Source organism: Lolium rigidum, chromosome 4, assembly GCF_022539505.1.
Source record: "Lolium rigidum isolate FL_2022 chromosome 4, APGP_CSIRO_Lrig_0.1, whole genome shotgun sequence".
Taxonomy (NCBI): Eukaryota; Viridiplantae; Streptophyta; class Magnoliopsida; order Poales; family Poaceae; genus Lolium; species Lolium rigidum.
In genome coordinates this window covers 210,422,532-210,438,009 of record NC_061511.1, presented here as the reverse complement: position 1 = coordinate 210,438,009, position 15,478 = coordinate 210,422,532, and positions in this window count along the sequence as shown.

Below are 15,478 nucleotides of genomic sequence, written 5' to 3'. Positions count from 1 at the left end.
CAATGTAAGGGCCAAGCCATGGTGACTCGAGTTTTTCATGACTTTTTTGCGTGAGTCGAAGAACTAGGTCTCCCACCTGAAAAGATCTTGGCCGCAAACGTCGACTGTGGTAATTCTTCAAGTCCTGTTGGTATTTGGTTACCCTTGATAATACTTCGTCTCGAGCTTCGTCGAGTGCGTCTACGTTGTCTTCCAACGCTATCCTGGAAGTTTCTTCATTATACTCTGTGACTCTGGGGGAGTCGTGCTCTATTTCTATTGGTAGTACTCGCTCCGCTCCATGGACCAGCAAAAACGGGGTCTCCGTGTCATCGTATTTGGTGTTGTTCGGATGCTCCACAACACACTTGGTAGTTCTTCTGGCCAGGTATGTCGAGCTTTTTCCAGTGGTCCTAACAGGCGTTTCTTGATGCCATTGTAGATGATGCCATTGGCTTTCTCGACTTGCCCATTGGTTTGAGGATGTGCAACTGACGCAAAGTGCAACTTGATACCCACTTCTTTGCAATAATCTTTGAATTCGTGGGATGTAAAGTTACTGCCATTGTCCGTGACGATGCTCGTGGGGCACTCCAAATCTGAAGACGAGGCCTTTTATGAATTTTACTGCGGATGCTCCATCTGGCGAATTTATCGGCTTCGCTTCTATCCACTTTGTAAATTTGTCGACAGCTACTAGCATGTATTCCTTTCCTCCTGGCCACGATTTGTGTAACTTCCCACCATATCGAGTCCCCATTGTGCGAAGGGCCACGACAATGGTATTGGTGTTAGTTCTGCTGCTAGAGAGTGAGGTTTTGCGGCAAACCTTTGACACGCATCGCAAGTCCTTACTATTTCTTTGGCGTCCTCGATTGCTGTCAACCAGTAGAATCCTGCCCGAAAAACCTTGGCTGCGATGGCTCGACTACTCGCGTGGTGGCCGCATATTCCTTCGTGTACATCCTTCAGAATTATCCTTCCTTCTTCGGGTGTGACACACCTTTGCAGAACGCCTGAAATACTTCGTTTGTAAAATTCTCCTTTGATCACCGTGAAAGCTTTAGAGCGTCGAATTACTCGCCTTGCCTCAACTGGATCATCGGGTATTTCTTTCCTGAGGATGTATGATATATATGCTTGCATCCAAGGAACCTGTACCATCATCACAAGCTCTTGTTCCTCTTCATCTTCCGTGGTTTCGTGAGGGGTGTCGAAGTTTTCTCTTCTTTTGCTTTTTTCTCGCACCTTTTTGGCTTCGAAGATCTCTCCGCTATTTCTTCCCAAAATACTCCTGGCGGGATTGGTAGGCATTGCGACCCGATATTTGCGAGGACGTCAGCTTCATCGTTGCTCAATCTACTGATGTGATTTACCTCGCATCCATCAAATAGCTTCTCAAGTTCGTTATACACCTCCTTGTATGCCACCATGCTATCATTGACTGCATCACATTGGTTCATAACTTGCTGAGCCACCAATTGTGAGTCGCCAAAGATTTTTAGTCGAGTTGCACCGCAAGCTTTCGCCATCTTCATCCCGTGTATGAGGGCTTCATATTCTCGCTTCATTGTTAGATGCGTTAGGGAACGTCATCCGAAGGATGTACTTCAACTTGTCGCCTTCAGGTGATATAAGTACTACTCCTCGCGCCAGCCTCCTTCTACTCTCTTGGACCCGTCGAAATTCATGGTCCAGGTTCTCGATAAGTCCGGGGGTCCCGTGTTTTGCAGCTCCATCCACTCGCGATGAAGTCCGGCAGTAACTTGCGACTTGATTGCTTTTCTTTTTTCATACGTGATGTCCCGAGGGGAAAGTTCTATTCCCCAAAGGGAGACACGACCCGTAGCTTCGGGATTGTTTAGTATATTTGAAAAGGGAGCTTCATTGACCACTATGATCGGGTGTGCCGAAAAATAGTGGCGCAATTTTCGTGTTGTTGTGAACACTCCGTATGCTAGCTTCTGGTACTGAGGGTACCTTTGTTTTGATGGCGATAAAACTTCGCCGACGAAGTATACCGGCCTCTCGTACTCCGTGGAGTTTTCCTTCTTCTTCTCTTTCGACAACTAGCACCGTGCTCACCACTTGGGGCGTGGCTGCGATATATAGCAGGAGAGGTTCCTTTTCCTTCGGCGCCACCAAAATTGGTGGTGTCGAGATTTTGCGCTTCAAATCTTCGAAGGCTCTGTCGGCCTCTTCGTTCCACTGGAATTTGTCTCCTTGCTTTATCAGAGCATAGAATGGTAACGATTTTTCTCCCAGCTCCGGCGACGAATCCGCTCAAAGCCGCGACTCGCCCAGTTAGCTGTTGTATTTCTTTCAACTTTGTTGGCTTTCTCATTGTTACGATAGCTTGTATTTTATCGGGATTTGCTTCAATCCCTCTTGCTGAGAATAGAAACCCCAGGAGTTCTCCTGCTGGGACGCCAAAGGAACACTTCGTCGGGTTCAACTTCAGGCAGAATTTGTTGAGGTTGTCAAAAGTTTCCTTGAGATCCTCGATCAGTGTTGTCCCCTTTTTTGATGTTATGACGACGTCGTCGATATATACTTGCACGTTTTTTCCAATCTGTGTCACCAAACACTTCTGCATCATCCTCTGATATGTTGCTCCCGCGTTTTTTAGACCAAAGGGCATTGTTCTGTAACAAAACACGCCGTATGGTGTAATAAATGCTGTCTTTACTTCATCTTCTTCTTTCAATCTGATCTGGTTGTAACCAGAATATGCGTCCAGGAAGGAAAGACGTTCGCATCCAGCCGTGGAATCGATAATTTGATCGATCCTCGGGAGGGGAAAGTGATCCTTTGGACAATGTTTATTGAGACACGTAAAGTCGACGCACATGCGAAGGACCTTAGTGTTTTTCTTTGGCACCATCACAGGATTTGCTACCCATGTGGCTTCGTGAATATCTCTTTGATAAAACCAGCTTCTTGTAGTCGATTGATTTCGACAACGATAGCTTTGCGGTTTGGTTCCGAAAACGCCGCAAAGGTTGTTTGATTGGTCTCGCTAATGGATCCAAATTTAGGTGGTGCTCGGCAAGTTCCCTGGGTACTCCTGGCATGTCAGCTGGACACCATGCGAAGATTTTCCAGTTCTCACGGAGGAACTCGACGAGCGCGCTTTCCTATGCGATATCCATGTTGTTTGCGATAGATGTCGTCTTTTTCGGGTGTGTCGGGTGAATCTGCACCTCCTTAGAATTTTTCTCGGTATTGAAAGTTGATTCTTTATTTGGCCTTCCAACGTCTGGCAGTACATCGTAATCAGTCATACTTTTTGACGCCAAATACTCAGCTTGCATCCCGAAAGTTTCTGATAGCCGATGAAAATCCTTGTCGCACTTATCGGCTAAGGCGAAGCTTCCTTTAACTGTGATTGGTCCCTTTGGTCCAGGCAATCTCCACAATAGGTATGTATAGTGTGGTACCGCCATAAACCTAGCATATGCTGGTCGTCCCAACAAAGCGTGGTATTGCGATGGAAAATCCACGACTTCAAATTCCAGCTTCTCGATTCTATAATTTTCTCGAGTTCCAAACTGAACGTCGAGATTTATCTTCCCCAATGGATAAGTTGGTTTCTCCGGTGTGATGCCGTGGAACCTTGTGTCTGTTGGCTTCAAGTTTGCTAAGGATATGTTCATCTTCCTCAATGTATCTGCATACATAAGGTTTAAACTGCTGCCGCCATCTATGAACACTCGAGAGACATCAAACCCCGCAATAACCGCCGGCGAATAAGTGCCGACTCGCCCCGGTCGAGGAACTTGCTGCGGATGATCCGCTATGGTGAAGCCGATGTCTTGCCCCGACCAATTGAGGTACTCAACTCGTTGGTGGAGGCATTTTCTCCGCCATGAACACCTGTCTCGAGATTACTTTTTGAGTTCCGTTGGACGGCCTTCCCTTCGAATCATCGACACCGCTCCGTTTGAGTTAGGATCGACATAAGGTGGTGGTGGAGGTGCTGCCGCTATTCCGAGCCGATGCCGATTGTCGTCCGTAATCGCGGGAGGTGGTGGTAGGTGAACCTCGCTCCCGGGCTCCCGAGGATTTCTCTCGTGCTGCTCGAGCGTGAGCGTTTCTCGCATATCCGAACATTGCCCGAAAATTTCGACAGTCTTTCCGCAGGTGCCCTGACTGTCTTTTTCCGTTGCTGTCGAGGAAAAAATGCATCTGGCACGGTCCGTTCATCATTTCTTCGGGGGACACGAAAGGCCTTGGGAACCTAGGCCCGCTATTCTGACTGTTGCGGGAGTCGTCTCTGTTATCGCCTCGCTGCTCACTGCTTCTCTGATAATCATCTCTATTGTTTCCTCATGTGTTTGCCCGAAAGCCTGCCGAAATCTGCCCTGGGGCGTCATAGTTCGGGTACTGCCGAGGAAATCGTCGCCTCGATTGGTAATTTCGACCACGGTCCTCCTCTGGCGACCTGTGCCGTTTGTTGTGGACAGCATCCTCTCCGTCTGCCCATCTGGTTTGCTATCTCCATTAACGCGGATACCGTCTTTGGATTGGTCCTTCCCAAGTCCTCGACAAAATCTCCACGCCTAATTCCTCGCGACAAACGCATCTATTGCTCTCTCGTCGGATATATTTTCTCGCCGAGTTTTTTATGATGTTCCACCTTTGGATGTACTTTCTCATTGACTCATCTCGGTTTTTGTCTACATGCTCTCAACTCTTCTAACGACGCAGGTTTTTTGCACGTGGATCTCGAAGTTTTTGACGAATACGTCCTCGAAACTTTCCCAACTGTCGATAGATCCCGGAGGAAGCTTCTTGATCCAAGATCGTGCAGCTCCACTTAAGTGCACCTGAATACTTTGCATGGCTGTTGCCCTAGTCCCTCCAGTTAACTTCACCGTCTCGAGGTAATCAACTAGCCAATCCTCTGGATTTTGCAGGCCGTCGAATTTTTTGAAGTGATCAGGCAACTTAAATCCCGAAGGGACTCGAGTTTTTCGTACTCTCCTTGTGAATCACGGCAAACCGCACATATCCTCGTCGTTTAGTTCTGGGGATTGTCGATGTTCCCTTCTGCCTTGCCGTGCTCTGTCTACCCTTGCTTGTGCTGCCGTATCTCTTGCTCCACTTGTTCCTTCAACATTTGCTGCTATTGCTGCCGTAGGTCGTGGACTATTTTGCCTTGCAGCTCCTTCTGGCGGTGTTGATACAAACGCCGTTCCCATGACTTCTTGTCCTCGCTATCGCCATATTGTACAAAGCCTCCCTTGGATCTCCCGGAGGTGGCCTCGGATGCAAGGATAAAGGCTTGTGTCGCCATATACCCAGCTTCCGGTGTTTTAGGGATAATATTCCCTCTTGTGTCTATCGACATAAAAGACATGTCGAGATTTTGAACCAGGTACTCTCTTTCTCCTTCGTGTATGTGTTGCAATCTGGACCTTGCTCGTTCCGAGCTTCTCTATGACTATCTCCCGAGGTTCTAGATTGTCGACTTAGATCTGCCCTTCTCTTGCTGGATGCGTAAGCTGCCTCCTTTCTCCTGTTCAACTCAGCCGTCTCGTTTTTCCAATTCTCCGGCAGCTCGTGCGAGCCTATATTGATAAGCTTGCAGCTCTTGGACCGTAGCAGCTTGTCGTCATTGGCTCCGAACCATCTAAAGCTTTTGCAGCTCTATCCCAGTGCTGTTTGTGGAAGTTGAACTCTGACGCGTGGTGTGGGCCCGACATATTTAGTGCCCATACCTCTCCTTAGATCTGAGGGATCGACATAGGGATTACCCAAATCGTCGAAAGCCTCTGACGTTTCCTCTTGATTTTCAATGGCATAAATCTGATGATATTTTGTACTCAGATCTATGTTGGGTTTGGGGACATTATTGTTGAGATTGATGAAGACCTTGCCCACTGTGATAGATTTTTCGATGAAGTTGTAACTGTCGACATCGCTTGAGTCATCGCTTATATATGAGTCCGCAGATGACTCGAACGATACGTCGCCGAAGATCTTGGCGAGTTTCTCTCTTGCTCTGGTGCTAACGTAATGTGTTTCCGAAGTTTCTTCTTCTCCTGACTCGGTTTACGATGTATAGCTTGAAAAATCGGAATCGACCGCCGACGATCCCGACGAAATCGGAATTTCGACACGATACGATCCTTCCTTCTCGACGCGAAAGTGAAACCTTCCGAACGTCATCTCCATGGGCTCCGCCAGATACGCATATGCATCCAAACGGGAGGGTGGGTGAGGAACAAAATCGACAAGACCAGCAGCGATCTATTTACCTCGATCCATTGTGTTGCTTGCGGTTGACGATGTCGAAGATCTTGAACGTGCCATCGAGATCAGATCCTTACGCCTCTAATCCTGACGGACGGCGCCAATTGACAAGGTATTAACTTGTCAATGCCTATGGATTGTAGGCTAGGGTTTAGTTGGAAGTAGAGGGCAAGTATATCTCGAAGGTTTCAGCCGAAAAGTAACTCAACGATTATGAAAACTAGGGTTTGTGAACAATGATTCGATGATCTCTTCGTCCCTCGACTCCCCCTTTATATAGGAGGTGGAGCCGAGGGTTTCGTTTCGTACAAGTTACAGAGTCCGGAACGGTTTCTAACTCATCCCGCCAAATTACAAATAGCACTTCTTATTACAACTCTAACTTTCCTTAATATATCTTGGGCTCCCGAATCTTCTTATTCTTCGGATAATGGGCCTTCAGTAAACCCCGGGTACTATCTTCGGCAGGCCCATTTGGGATGCCTATGTCAATGAGGTGGCCAGACACCAGGGCGGCGCGGCCCAGGCCCTGGCCGCGCCGGCCTGTCGTCTGGGCCCCTCGTGCCGCCTCTTTACCTGCCCTTCCGCCTACAAATAGCCTCCGTCGCGAAACCCCCAGTACCGAGAGCCACGATACGGAAAACCTTACCGAGACGCCGCCGCCGCCAATCCCATCTCGGGGGATTCTCGGAGATCTCCTCCGGCACCCTGCCGGAGAGGGGATTCATCTCCCGGAGGACTCTTCACCGCCATGGTCGCCTCCGGAGTGATGAGTGAGTAGTTCACCCCTGGACTATGGGTCCATAGCAGTAGCTAGATGGTTGTCTTCTCCTCATTGTGCTTCATTGTTGGATCTTGTGAGCTGCCTAACATGATCAAGATCATCTATCCGTAATACTATATGTTGTGTTTGTCGGGATCCGATGGATAGAGAATACTATGTTATGTTAATTATCAAGTTATTACCTATGTGTTGTTTATGATCTTGCATGCTCTCCGTTATTAGTAGAGGCTCGGCCAAGTTTTTGCTCTTAACTCCAAGAGGGAGTATTTATGCTCGATAGTGGGTTCATGCCTCCATTAAATCCGGGACAGAGTGATGGAAAGTTCTAAGGTTGTGGATGTGTTGTTGCCACTAGGGATAAAACATTGATGCTATGTCTAAGGATGTAGTTATTGATTACATTACGCACCATACTTAATGCAATTGTCTGTTGTTTTGCAACTTAATACTGGAAGGGGTTCGGATGATAACCTGAAGGTGGACTTTTTAGGCATAGATGCATGCTGGATAGCGGTCTATGTACTTTGTCCCAATTAAATCTCACTATATTTATCATGACATGTATGTGCATTGTTATGCCCTCTCTATTTGTCAATTGCCCGACTGTAATTTGTTCACCCAACATGCTATTTATCTTATGGGAGAGACACCTCTAGTGAACTGTGGACCCCGGTCCTATTCTTTACATCGCATACAATCTACTGCAATACTTGTTTACTGTTTTCTGCAAACAATCATCTTCCACACAATACGGTTAATCCTTTGTTACAGCAAGCCGGTGAGATTGACAACCTCACTGTTTCGTTGGGGCAAAGTACTTTGGTTGTGTTGTGCAGGTTCCACGTTGGCGCCGGAATCTCTCGGTGTTGCGCCGCACTACATCCCGCCGCCATCAACCTTCAACGTGCTTCTTGACTCCTACTCGGTTCGATTAAACCTTGGTTTCTTACTGAGGGAAACTTGCCGCTGTGCGCATCACACCTTCCTCTTGGGGTTCCCAACGGACGTGTCAACTACACGCATCAAGCAAATTTCTGGCGCCGTTGCCGGGGACCTGAAGAAAAGTTACACCACAAAGATTTCTATCTCCCACGTCAACTGCACGCCAGTAGCAGATGCCTCCTCCTCCTTCAGCTTTTCCTTCAGCTTACCCAGTTCCTCCTTCAGGGAATCAATTTCTTGGCGGGCCTTGGCAGCTATCTTGACTGCGCCTTCCAGCTTCGAGGAAGAGGATTCCACTTCCTTCTGCAGTCGAACCTTGTCTGCCTCTAGAGAAGTGAACTGGGAAGCGAAGGCCTCCAAAGAGGAAATAACACCTCGGAGATCCTTAAGGGAAAAAGGATGTTTTGCGAAGAATCGTTAAAAAGGCACATTTCAGGAAATCCACGATGTATTTAAAAAAAGGACTTACAGAAGGAGGAGTCGTGGTGGCGGCAGGAGCATCTTTTCCCTTGGAAAGGGAAGAAGCAGTCGACGCCTGAGCCGTGGGAGCCTCCTTAGGAGCTGAAGCTTCGGAAGCAGCAGCGGTCGGCGGGACAGGATCAGATCTGGCCTTCTTAGGTGGAGGCTCGACGAAGCCTTCGTCACTGTAAAAAGGGAATGATCGACAGAAGAGGTGAAAAAACTGCGAAGAATAAAGGGACAAGCTATGGCACCAGGGAAGAAAGCGCTTACATAACGAAGAGATCATCTTTGTGGGCAAAGCCTCCGGTTGACCTCTTCGCAGGCGAAGCCCTGGTCGCCTCTACAGCTGCATTAACAAAGGCATCATGATCAGTGTCATCGTTGCGCACTGATCCCTCTGTATCGCAAGCATCGTCGGCTGAAGGAGGAAGGTCGGTATGAACAGTTTCAGGATCTATCGGATCATCACGCTCACTCTCTGGGCCTGCGTGCTCAACAGTGGGAAAATCGATAGGAGTTGAGGAACCTCTTCCCTCAGAAGTTTCATCTGGAGAGTCATGTAAGTGTCCAGAGGCTATGGGAGCCTGTCAAAAGGAAGAACAAGTAAGAATAAAAGCAATCATATTAGCCGAGTGAAAATAGCATAGTAAGGAAATCAAAAGGAAATTACCTCTGGTGGCGGATGATCAGCGTCGAGAGGAGTGTAAGAAGATATCAGCGGGATCGAGTCTTCCTGGCTAAAGGAAGTAAGGCGACGGACTTCATCAAGCAACTCCTTTTTCGACAGTTCGGCAGCATTAATTCTGGTTTCATCCTTTGGGCCTGAGTACAACCACATCGGGTGCACCCTGATCATAACCGGTTGGACTCGACGTTTTAAGAACACCGCTGCCACCTCTGTGCCGATCATAGTTTGGCCATCGGCCTCTTTGATTCGAAGAAATTTGGCAAATAATTCATCGGCTACTACTTTTTCGTCGGGTGAGAGAATGTTCTTCCAGGAATTCTTGGGCTTGGCTTCGAAGACATCAGCAAAGCGAGGAAGTTGAGATTCGGGTGACAGGGAGTCCTTGACGTAAAACCATTTCAGCCTCCACCCTTGCACAGATTCACGCATTGGGAAATTGAAGTAATTAACCTCCGAACGGGCTACAAACCCCACTCCTCCGGTGACAAAGAATCCATTGCTACTGCTGTATCTCTTCACATAGAAGATCTTTTTCCACAGCCCGAAATGAGGTTTGATACCCAGAAACGCCTCGCAAAGGGTAATGCACTACTAGAAAAAAGGCTTTCAGTGGCGCACCACATATAGCCATCAGTGGCGCACTAGTGGTGCGCCACTGTTATCACGCCACTGCTAACACATAGTAGTGGCGCACTAGGGGTGCGCCACTACTAGCCTAGATACCCGTGGCGCACCGCCCGGTGCGCCATTGACATGCCCACCGGTGCGCCACTAATACTCCAAAGTGGTGCGCCACCGTTGGTCGAGGCGATGCGCCACCACCGTGCGTAAGAGGTGCGCCACCGCTGCAGCTTTGCGTGCGCCACCGGTCCAGCTAGTAGGTGCGCCACCGCTGCGTTAGTACGTGCGCCACTCGCCCTCTCCGGGACGTGCGCCACCGCTACTTATCCTTGTGCGCCACCGCTAGTCTCGGAGAGGATCACAGGGCGGTGCGCCATCGGATCGCAGCAGTGCGCCACCGCTACTTAGTGGTAGTGCGCCCGCGATGGTCCACTAGTGCGCCACTGCTAGGATTTCGAATTTTTTTTTGTATCTTGGCAGGTATTTATACAGGTTGTATATGACAAGTACAATAGCACAATACAGGATATATAACAGCATATAAACAACAAGACAGACTTATCCATACATAGTTCTTCACATTAGCCCCACATGATTCACAAGCATTCACATTAGAGGTTACAATGCAAGTTACGGTGTTACAAGTCACAAATGAGCTAGTAGTGGCACAAGGTCGATCATCTAAACTAGCATCACATAGAAGAGAGCTAGAGTCACTACTAGCACCGTCCCGATGAAAGTGGTCTTCATCCGGTTCCTCCTCCGCTCCGTCCTCTCTCCCGCCGGATAGCGTGCGTATCCGTCTTCGGCCTCCGCTCTAGTGGTGTACCCTTTGTAGCTGTTACCGCTAAAACGGTGAACCTGTCTCCGACACTCCTCCCGCCGTTGTAGACTCCGGGAACCTTGCCCTTGTACACGACATACCACGTCATATCTGCGTACATATGCACAAGCCAAAGAAACATTAGTGCACGCTCATAGATGTTTGCAACGAATAAGAGCAAATTCAAAAACGATCCAAGTAGTATGAACTAAAAGGCATGCCTCATACATTGTTGGTCGGAACAAATATTAACATTTAGGGACGGAGTAAGTGAAACCAAGTAGGATGCACAATAGATTGATACTTGTGTCATCGCACCAGGTTCACTTACCCCTCCCCCAAGTGTATAGGTGACCAACATTCTAATCATCGGCATTTTGAGATACCAAAGCAAATAGAAGAATGACAAGGGCCTCATACTTTGTCAGTCCAAACAAATATTAACATTTAGGGAAGGCGTCAGTGAAACCAAGTAGGATGCACAAGAGATTGATACTTGTGTCATCGCACCGAGTTCACCGACCCCTCCCCCAAGTGTATAGGTGACCAACATTCTAATCATTGGCATTTTGAGATACCAAAGCAAATGGAAGAATGACAAGGGCCTCATACATTGTTGGTCGAAACAAATATGAACATCCCGGGATGGCGTTAGTGAGGCCAGGTAGGATGCACAAGAGATTGATATTTGTGTCATCACACCAGGCTCACTAGCGACACCCCGGAGTGTACAGTTGACCGAACATTCTAATCATCGGCATATGCAAACAAAATTAACGACCAAATCAAGTGCGGAAAACGATAGAGCCATATATATAAGTTCACAAACATAGCCGAACTAGTAATTAAACGGACATGCAAGTAAAGTGCTGGATAAAGTTTATTACAACGTAAGCTCGTCTTTAGTTCACAACTACATAACTAGGCTCGCACATCAAGACTTTTGCGGAGCGTGGATAAAACCGCCGCCTTTCTTCAAGCACATCCATGAGCGGTAGTCGTCACCCCGCATTTGGAGCATTGTGTCTATGTCACTATTTGACGGCCGATAGCCGGCGGAGAACTCCCCGCGCTTCTAACGACATCTTGATGGATGATTTCACAAAACTCTACTTGGATGCGGAAGAAGTCTTGCTTGATGCCGTCGTCAGGGACCCGCGCCAATTTGTTGGCCCAGTCTCTGAGATGCTCAGGTAGCGTAAGCTGCCGCTGGTCCCGTATGAACTTATCCATGTGATAGAGGGCGTAGTAGGCATCCTTGTTACTAGACGGCGGCTTCTTGACGCAGGGAAACTTTGTTTGGTGCTTGAACACATGCTTCCCGTACCTAACATTTGGCCTCCGCATGTTGCCTTTCGCTTTGACGTAGGCATTGAGAGCATCATCAAGTACGGCCTTGACATTCGTGTAGTCCGTGGTTGACTTACCGTCCGCATCGAGGTATGTGGCCACGGAATGCTTCGGGGTTATGGAGAGGAGTGTGCAGGTTTTGTCTCTGCGTAGAACACATAATGTTTAAGAACATGACGATTGAAATCTAAAAAAATCACGAGTTAAGACCGGTACGGTGAGGGGGTGACTTACTCGGGAAATACAGTAGGAGGATGTTAGACTTCTTCGGTTCGCTAGAAAGAAGTCTTTGAGGTATCCACTCGCGACTGCCCGGTCTCCGGCGGTGGCCAAGTGGACGGCACGCATGTAGAAGGGGTCGGCTATCGCGATGTCCGGGATGTTGTTTCTAATGATCCGCATCGCCTTGCCGAGCGAGTATAGGCGAATGAAGGTGTAGTGCAGCGGATAACCGTTCAGCATGGCAAAGATGTCATCATACCGCAGGAAGATCTTCTCCGCGAAGCCACTATCGACAAAGCCATGGCCCGAGGGCACCTTGGCAATATACACTCGGGTATCCATTATCTTTCTCCCCGAGACGCCGCTCCTCCATAAACCGAATACCGTCAACCGGAGATCGCATAGGACCGGGTGCAGCATCGTACAATCTTTGAATTAGCATCCGCTCACCCGACACATGCACCCTTGCCTCGATATTCTTGGGCACCGGTGGCCCGTCCCGAGCACGGATAGGTGCCGGCTGGCTGGCGGACTTGTCATCCTTCTTCTTTCTTTTCCGTCCCTTCGGCTTCATTTTTACCGGGACTGCATTCTCCTCTTCGCAAGCCTTCTTCGAGTGTGTTAGGACCGATAACACTTCTCACCTCGGCTATCGGCTGAGTCTCGGTGAAGTCGGCAGCTGGAGGCGTCTCCTGAGAACAGAATAGGCGCCGCTTGTTGCAAAAGGTTTTCCCCTCGGCGGCAGCTTGAGAGGGTTGGCTACTGAGATCGTAGTCCATCACCCCAAAATCGAAGTTGCAGTCCAGGTTGGCGAACGTATCGTCCTCGTCCGGACCGTCGTTCGGATCCTCGTGCCATCCGCATGTCCACATCAGCCGATGGCGGCACCGTTGGGGTGGTCTTGCCATGGCTTGGCGCCGGCATGGCTTGGGGTGCTGTCCGTGGGGTGGTGTCGCTCGCCCCCAAACGAATCCGGCTCTTTGGCCAAACCATGGACCAATTGAAGCATTGGTGGAGGGCAAGGACCCGATCATCTTCGTCGGCACCATCGGGTTGAAAGGGAGGTACCACGTCGTCGTAGCCGCTAAGCACCCGAATCGGCTGAATCCTATACACGTCGGGTTGCATGGGTCTACCGTGTAATCGGCGGTTGCTCGGTTGAACGATTTTGGCCTTGGCAACATCGATCAACTCGCCGTTCACAAAGTGCAGGAGAGTGCATGGGACGTCGACGGCGGAGCTCGCGGAAAACATGTAGGGCGTTAGGGATGGCTAGCTAGTCAAAGGATGGGATATGGAAGTCATTGGCCGAGGGTTGGTTACCGTGATGGCGTCCAGCTCGGCTAAGGTCGAGGCACCGCCGGCGACGGGCGTGCAACTGATGGAGTGGCCGCTTGATGGCGCGGTGCCGGGCGGCGTATTATCCGCAGCGACGGGTGCATTGAGCTGAAGTAATGGCGCCGCGGGAGACACCAAGGTTGGCGCCGCGGGAGCCACCACGGTTGGCGCCGCGGGAGCCACCAAGGTTGGCGCCGCCGGAGACACCATTGTTGCCGCCCGCGGACTCACCGATGGCTCCACGTTGTGGGAGTTGCTGCCCGCGAACCGGGAACCGGGGGTTCCCCCTTTTGTCCTCCCTTATACCACGCGTCCGGACCGGCAACCAAGGTAGGGATGAGGGAGCTAAGCGTCGTGCCCACTTGGTCCTCCACTTGCCGTCGTTGCGTCCTCTCGTTGGGTCTCCACGATTTGTTGCACTTGTTGCCGCACTTGCTCCTCGACCAATGTCGGGATCTGCGCAACTTGTGCCTTGAGCTGTGCGACCTCCTTCTCATCGATGGGGGCTTTCTCTCCTTTTTCCCCGACTTATAGTATTCTGACCATTTCATAGAGCATCCTTCGCCGGCCACACGACCAGCCGACGTCGGCTTACTCAATGGATCCCTCTTCTTGTGGGCATTCAACGCCCTATTTAAAGGGTTGTCCCAAGGGGCACACTGCGAGGAGCTCGTGGACCCCGCGCCGCTACTAGCTTCCTTTTCACCAGTAGCTAGCACCAAGCTAGCTAGCAGCAGCAAGCTAGCAGTAGCTAGCAGCAAGCTAGCAGCAGCAACACCTAAGCAACATCTAACAGCAGCAGCACGTAAGCAACAACCTAACAGCAGCAGCACCTAAGAAGCACATCTAAAACCTAGCAACTAACAACAACCTAACAGCCTAGCAAGCAGCACCAATCAACCTAGCAGCAAGCACCAATCAACCTAGCAACTAATAGCAACCTAACAGCCTAGCAGCAGCAGCAAGCAAGCTAACAACCTAGCAGCAGCAGCAAGCAAAAAATACCCAATTTTACAACCCTAGCAAGCAGCAGCAGCAGCAAGCAAGCAACCTATAGCAAGCAGCGAAGCAACCAAGCAACCTAGCTCGCTCTCGACTCTCTACATACTAGCTTAACAGCAGTAGGAGTGCCGATGCTCATACGGACACAACACTAGATATCTACTAGAGCAGCCAATTTCTACAAGCATCATCTTAAATTTGCATAGACATCCGTAGGAGTAAACACGATACACACATTTCTACAGCATCATCATGAAGCAAATTACTAGCATTTCTACAGAATCATCATGCGAGCAAGCATAGGGAGGAGGAGGAGCATAGGGAGCTCACCCCGAGCAGTAGGTTGGGGAGGTGAATCGAGGGGGAGGCGACCGCTGGCGGGGAGGTGGCGTCGAAGAGGGGAGAGACCGTGCTGCTCCTGCTCCTGCTCCGCGGACGTGCGCGACGTGCTACAACTCGAAGAAGGTCGCCGACTTGCTGCTCCTGCTCCGCGGCGAGCTTGAGAGGATCTGCTTGGGGGAGAGACCGTGAGGCGGGTGATAATCCAAAGTTAGAACATAATACGTTGCATTTTTAATGGATTCAAATGAAGCACACCATAGAAACTCAATAGACTTTAGAAACAAGATTGTGTATTTTCTGATTTGGATTGTTGCCAAACTTTCTCGTGCCTAACGTATACAAGCTGCCTAACAAGTGTGCAGCTTTCCAAATTCAGAGCAAGAACACATGCGAGTGACATAAATCACATAAGTAGGAAGACAATTAAGCTATCTAGTGTCACATAAATCAAATAAGTAGGATTACAATTAATCTATCTAGTCTAAAATTTTAGTAGATGTTGATAAATAAGCTAAATATAGCTATGCCTATGCTCGCTTTGATTGTTTTCTCGACCGGGTCGCCGTGTCAACAAAATGAGGAGAGGGACAAGATAAGAAATATCCTACAGAGTTAAACTTGGCATGTTGCTCCGAGCTATTTTTCTACTCGTTTATGCGTATATCCA